Source organism: Sinocyclocheilus rhinocerous, unplaced genomic scaffold (assembly GCF_001515625.1).
Source record: "Sinocyclocheilus rhinocerous isolate Xijiao unplaced genomic scaffold, SAMN03320098_v1.1 scaffold2120, whole genome shotgun sequence".
NCBI lineage: Eukaryota > Metazoa > Chordata > Actinopteri > Cypriniformes > Cyprinidae > Sinocyclocheilus > Sinocyclocheilus rhinocerous.
Window position 1 is genome coordinate 11123 of NW_015630026.1, and position 7574 is coordinate 18696.

General features: G+C 35.3%; 1 protein-coding gene across 1 annotated transcript in view; it reads right to left on the reverse strand.

Moving 5' to 3' along the window:
* The window catches only part of LOC107739778 (collagen alpha-1(IV) chain-like), a gene marked incomplete at its 3' end in the record, with an annotated part of 24137 nt that overhangs the window by 10816 nt on the left and 5747 nt on the right, over positions 1–7574 (reverse strand). The gene's annotated exons all lie outside the window — the stretch shown is intronic.

Here is a 7574-nt window from a genome sequence, read left to right on the forward strand (position 1 = left end):
AAGAGTTAAGGGAATTTGGCCTTTGTGTTCCTCATATTTATAATCCTGTGGAACAGGAAGTCATGGCTGGACAATTTCAGTCACCCTGGTGTGCTACAAAATGTAAATATGAGTGAATATACTTCAGAGATATTTTACTCATAAGACTTTCTAGGGCTGCCAATAATGGTAGCCAACATGCATTGGATAAAATCATTTATTTCATAATGTGAGTTTCCCCCCACTTTCAATTGTTTTACTTCAATAAAAGTTTAGAATTTTGTGAATTTTTTTAATGAAAGATCAAAAAGATAAATGATTTATTTTCACAGCCGCCTTTGCTCATATTTACCAAGGGTGCCAATATTAGTGGGCGGCACTGTATATAGTAATACATAGTAGTACTGTACTGCACGGATCTAATATAATGTTACACAATAGATGGAACAGTTCCACAAACATTCACTTAAGACATAACAGATTATGTTTGCGTGAATAGCCTACTTAAATACTGTAATTCTGTGTATACAGTATGTGTATATTTATCAGGATCGCGCGCTGGCAGAAGCACCTTTATGTGCGCGGTTTATATATCTGTCAGCGGCAGTGCGAGAAGCGAGCAGAGAAAAAGGTACTCCTCTCAGAAAACGTACAAATAAAGATCATTTTAGATGTTTAATTACTATTTGGAGCATCGGGATTGCTAGACGAGGTATATATATATATATATAAATATATAAAAGAATCTTGAGAAAATGTGTCACAGTATCCACAAAAATATTAAGCAGCACAACTGTTTTTAGCAATGAAAAAATAAGAAATGTTTGAGGCAAATCAGCATATTAGACTGAAAAATTTCGTAAAGATCACGTGACACAAAAGACTGGCGCAATGGAAGCTGAAAATTCAACTATGCATCACAGGAATAAATTACACTTTAAAATATATTTCTAAAAAAGTTATTTTAAATTTTAAGTAATATTTCACAATTTTACAGCCATGCAGCATTGATGAGCATGAGAGACGTCTTTCAAAACCATAGTAAAATCTTACCGACCCCAAACTTTTGAACAGTAGTGTATTTTTACAAAATCACCACAAGGGTGTGACAAAACATCAAGAACATATTACATTCACAGTACTGTTGTGTGTCACCAGATGCTGCTCCAGGCTTGAGTGTGATTGGTCACTGATGTTAGCTCTCATATTGTTTGAGAGTGATTCTTCAGTGAGGTTAAGTGCTTTCTTTAGTGTTCTGGTAAATAACTGTGTTGTATAAATACTTTTTATATATAAGAGTATATAATTGCATGTACTATATAAAAACAACTGATTGTATCACATCTGATTATTGCTATAAATATAAATATTTATTAAAAAAATGGATGAGGCAAAAAAAAAAACTACATACACTTGCGTGAGAATGAATTAGTGAATGAGTGACTGACTGATCTAAAAAGACCTTTGACTAAAACAACACACACTGACGGGAACTAAGAGAACACACACACACACACACAGGGGAACAGCAGTGGAGCAATGGGATTTTATCAGTGTTTTCATACACACAGCAAAAAATCCTCAAAAAAGTACAGTGGCAAACATGTGAAATATTTGACTGAAAGCAGTCAATGTGCACACACATCCTCTCTTCAAGCTCACTCTGCTAAACAGCCTCCCTAAATGGGAGGAAGGAATCATGTTAATTGCAGGTTCTTCCCACAGCTGGTTTGTGACAGTTTCAGTTTTAGAGCACTTTTAATTAAAATACCAGAAACGATTCTCTCTCTTTCTCTTCTTCTGGTCACTGTCTTTAGCTGACAAAGCCAAAAGGTTTAATCCTTTATTTATGCAAACACACAGGCATGTTTTTTTAATGACCTGTAAGACATTGGATTTGACTTTGATCAGACACAACAGCAAAGCACTGACAGGGCAAGTCAATGAGTAAAAAACTACAGACTAAAGTGTGTGTGTATATGTGTTTGCTCAAAACATCGCACATATGCACACTACTGTTCAAAAGTTTGGGGTCAGTAACATTAAAAGAAATACTTTTAATAAAAGTATTATTATTTAAAGGTGACCATAAAGACATTTATAATGTTACAAAAGATGATAAATGCTGTTATTTTGAACTTTATACAGCTACAATATTTATATTCATATAACTTTTAAATTTACTAACTAAACAAAAAAGACATACATCATATTCTACTTGACTTTGTGATGTGAAACAAGTATGATAGTATGAGTGTGTGTGTTAAGCAGCACGCACTCAGTGGTTGTGACAGAGGTAGATCATTGTGTGTTGAGGGTGTTCACAGTCTTTCAGGGAAAGCAGTGACTGTGATAATTACTAAAGACCCACTGGATTCCCTCAGCAACACACACACATCCGTGCACCTCTGGTTTACAATTAGGGCTTGCACAGCAAAATACAGCTGTCCACACCATCACACACGACTCCTATACTCCATATAGACATGTATTCACACGTAAAACTCATTCAAAGATCAATAGAGCTGTTCAGGTTCTAGTGCTAAAAAGAAACTTTCTTATTTTGTTCATACCATATAGTTATACATTGGCTTTTGAAACTGCTGTATGCATCAAAAGTATGCTAACAATTGGTTTTTACCCTTAACTAAAACTATTGAAATAGAATAGACATTAACTTAGAATTTTTAATTTCTGTCATGACAACTCTGAGAGGGATTGACATGGTAATGTACATGACAATGTTAATGTCTTTGGTCTTGGCAGAATAGATCTGCTATGCTGCTGCTGCTGCGGCAGAGCAAGTACCAAGACTTGTTACTGCCAATACATCCCCAACATGCTGCTTTGAGTATGTAAAAAATACTGCTGCTGCACATATAACATGAAATAACCCCCATATAGCATACATGAATACCCCGTAGCAGATCTATACAGGTGGAGCTGGGGAAGGTGGAGGGTTTCTGAAGCGCGCTGCAACTGCTACAGCAAGCACCAGCCAAGTATTTGAATGTTGAGCAGCAAGCTTATTGGCTGCTGATACAAAAAGAACCAGTTGGCTGCGCCATGTGATAATAGCTGTTTCCATCCAAAGATGTGAATTTAACTTATGCACAAAACTGGAACATCGCATAAAACATTTGCAAATAAAGCACCGTTTCCATCCATCGAGTCAAAGAGAACAAAATTGCCACTTCCTGATAAACTGGCATAAATATCACTAAGAAAAGTAGGAAAAGCCACTAAATATAATAATTTTTCATATATGATAAATTAATTGTGCCTCAGAGCGAGCAGACAAAACAATAAATGCTGTCACTGCTTTCGGAGGTGGATGCCTGCTGTTTTGGAATGTAGTCGTGTAAGACAATTCCGCCATGATTCCAGTTCGAAACGAGTGTATATGTTCCATTCAAAGGGCATTAAAAGTGTGCAAGATGTGAATTTAAATTGTATTTATTCACAGAGGTATATGATGTCTGTGATGTCACACTCGTCTGTGTGTGTGAAGACGCTGCAGGCCATGGTGTAGCGCAAATCCATGAATGGATGTTCTGAAGTGAAGTAAACTTCAACGGATTTCCCCTGCTCAGGGAATAGGGAGCAATGAACACAATGACATGTGTAGGGACCATGTCAATTGGAACACAGTTCATGTACGTAGCTCACTTCTAACGAGCTCGATATCTGAATCAGGTGTGTTAACTAAGAGAGACATGCAAAATATGCAGAGCGGAGGGGCGTGAGAACTGGAATTGGGAACCGCTGGACTAGAGCAAGCAACGCCATGGTCATCATGGGTTCGATTTTCAGGAAGTTTGTGAACTGATAAAAACAAGTCGCTTTGGATAAAAATGTCAGCAAAATGCACAAGTGTAAATGCACATGCAAAAAAAAAATCAGATTTATGTCATCTCATAATAAAAAAAGGGGATATTTCTGGTGAACTTACTTGAATAAACAAACATTTATTTGAAGACGCGAGGTCAGAAGATATGTGGCTAATACCTGCGTTTGCAAGACCCCATAATCCTCCTCATGCAAACATTCCACAGTTCTAATGACAGCCATGCAAATGTCCTCAAAACCCTCCAATAATCTCCTTCTTAAGATTTCCACTAGACCAACACGCGTGACGCAGCGCGTGACATACTTAGCTAGAGTGATGTCCTGGCCAGGATTTCTAAATTGCCTAAAATGTCCAGGTTTTGGCTTTACTTTCCTATTGACAAGCTCCCTACAGTCCTCATACATTATTTGTATGCTTATTTGCATTGCTTCGACCGTTCTCTAGATCCTACCTTCTCACATGCTCCAATTGGTTGGTTATCTACAATAACTGCACGCTATTGGTCAAACTACTTTTTAATCATTACCTTCAACAATTATGAAGACAAAAGACATTAAGGCACTTTAGAAATCCCGGCCAGGACTTGTAAAGATGACATATGGTCACCCTAACTTAGCACCCATGTGCTGTGTCCCAGCAGTGAACTCTGAAAGAAAGATAGGCTTTATGATGGACAGTATTATTATTTACATTAAAAATACACTGCAAACCCACAGGCACACGCAAGCACACACACCCTCACACCTTTCATTAGAGAAAGTACTAGTTTTTAGCAGCCCAAAGCCTACAGACTCTGTGATTACGGAAGCCAGAGAAAGTGTTTTACTCACACACACACACACACACACACGCTGAGTTGTGCCTTAATAGTTCAGAGGTCAAAGACTAGACTAGAAGACATGTGGCCTGAGGCATGAGGACGTCTGACCTCATTTTGGAACCACAGAACCAAGACATGAGAGACAACATAATACAAACAGGACACACACAGAGGCATTCTGGGCCCCTTGCTATAGGTTATTATTCTAGGCAGATTACTGGTTACTACTTCACTAGGAGTCCCAGTATGTCAAGAACGGAACTCTAGTTTATTACGTACTGCAGTGCATACTTATTAAAAATAGAATGTAAAACATTAAGAAACATTTCATGGTAAAAGTTTGTGGTTGGTAAGATGTTTTTATCTCTTATACTTACCACAGCTGCATTTATTTGATCAAAAAAGTAACCTTTTCTATTAGAATTACACTTACATTAAATCATATAGCAGACGCTTTTATCCAAAGCGACTTACAAATGAGAATTATGATGATCATATTACAATTATCAATGCATTATTAATTATAATATTTAAAAATGTAATTTATTTCTGTGATGCAAAGCTGAATTTTCAGCATTATTACTCCAGTCTTCAGTGTCACATGATCCTTCAGAAATCACTCTAATATGCTGATTTGCTGCTTAGTATTGATTTGAAACCATGAGTTTTTAATAGAGAATTTAAAATAACAGCATTTATTTGAAATATTTTTTGTAACATTAAATGTCTGTAAATGTCTTTACTGTCATCTTAGACAAATTATCATTTAAATTAAATCAATGACTTAATGCATGGTTGCTGAATAAAAATATAAATTAATTTTTTTTTGTTAAAATATTTATGATCTGGGTGCTATGTCTAGACAAACAATTTGCATACTTTACACGACCTACTGTTATAAGAATGGCATCGTTAGAAGAATGGCATCTACGCTAATATTAGTCTGTTTCTTTCTTATTCCGAGGTCACCGTAGCCACCAGATCCAGTCTGTATCCAGATCAGATGGTCACTGCAGTCACCCGGATCCAGTACGTATTGAATGGTGGATCAGGACCTAGAGATGACCTCGACAGCCCTGAATGTCAGCGGAGACCAGGACAACTAGATGAGCCCCAGAGACAGATACCCAGTGAAGACCTTGTCTCCTAGACGGCCATTTGACACAATCTGTATTGTTAAAAGCGCTATATAAATAAAGGTAACTTGACTTGACTTATACATACTACATAATGCATAAATAGTATGAATACTATACTATAAATATATATTTATATATTTTTGGGATATGATTCTCAGCATATATGATCCAGCTGTGATGGACATGTACCATAGTATTCTTTAAAGTACCATGCATAAGGGAACAGGGAGATCATTATAAATGGAATGCCTGAGAAAAGTGTGTTAACATTTTTGTTGTGTTAAACTGCACTTTAGTGTGTATGTGCGTTATTTTTATAGGAGATTACTTAGTTTTTCATTAATTTATGAGTCCTCATCCCACCCCATTCCAGGGATTTCTGGGATAGTTCCAGTCCTCCAGTGACTGCACTTTGATCACAACAACTGAAGTGTTCATTATCAACAACTGGTGTGTGTGTTTGTATACAAATTAGCATGAACAAAGATTATTCAAATTCCTTTTAACAGAGTCTGATCTGTTCAAAAATGACAGTTATGACAAATATTTCCAACATGGATGATTCAGAGAATTCATCTGTTAGTGTGTGTGCTATAAGCAGCTGTGCACACTCTTGTAACTGCGCTCCTAACTGTAATTGGGCCGCTGGGCTTTACGAGGCTGCCGTAAATTTGTTGCTCTTGTGCTAAAGACTATTATTATTTTGACTTAAGAACCTTCTGCAAGGACACATTCACTCTCTCTCTGCCACACAGACACACAAATCCACACAACCTTACATATTTTTCTAATTGTTTTCCTTCAGGTTCTATCTTAAAAATTCATTACATTCACTTTGGCTTTTTCCATGCTTTACGTACTATTATCCTACTTTGAAAGATAAAAATTGAAGGAGTGCTTCCCAAAACAGATATAATAGAAAGTTTGGGGTCAGTAAGATTTATTTTTTTAAAGAAATTAATAGTTTTATTTAGCAAGGACACATTAAATTAATCAAACGTGACAGTAAAATTTTTTATAATGTTACAAAAAAAATTATATTTGAAATAAATGCTGTTGTTTTGAATGTAATATGCATTAAAGAATATGGAAGAAGAATGCTAATGCTAAATTATTAAGCAGCACAAATGCTTTTAACATTGATAATAATAAGAAATGCTTCATGAGCAGCAAATCAGCATATTAGAAAGATTTCTGAAGATTATGTGACACTGAATACTGGAGCAATGATGCTACACATTAAATTAATCAAAGTGACAGTAAAATTTTTTTTTATGTTACAAAAAAAATTATATTTGAAATAAATGCTGTTGTTTTGAATGTGCTATTCATTAAATAATCCTGAAAAATTGTACCATGTTTCAAGCAGGACTGTTTTCAGCATCGATAATAATAAGAAAAGTTTCTTTAGCAGCAAATCAACATATTAGAATGATTTCTGAAGGATCATGTGACACTGAAGACTGGAGTAATGATGCTGAAAATTCAGCTTTGCCATCACAGGAATAAATTATTTTGATGATGATGATGATGCATTTTATTTATATTGTGCTTTTCTCAAACATACACTAATATAGAAAACTGTTATTTTAAATTATATTAATATTTCACAATATTATTGTTTTTATTGTATTTTTATCAAACAAATGCAGCCTTGGTGAGCATCAGAGTCTTTTTTTCAAAAACAAAAAATAGTTGAAAAAAAAACAAAAACAAATATATGTATAATATATACACATATATATATATATATATATATATATATATATAATTATGACCCCACTTA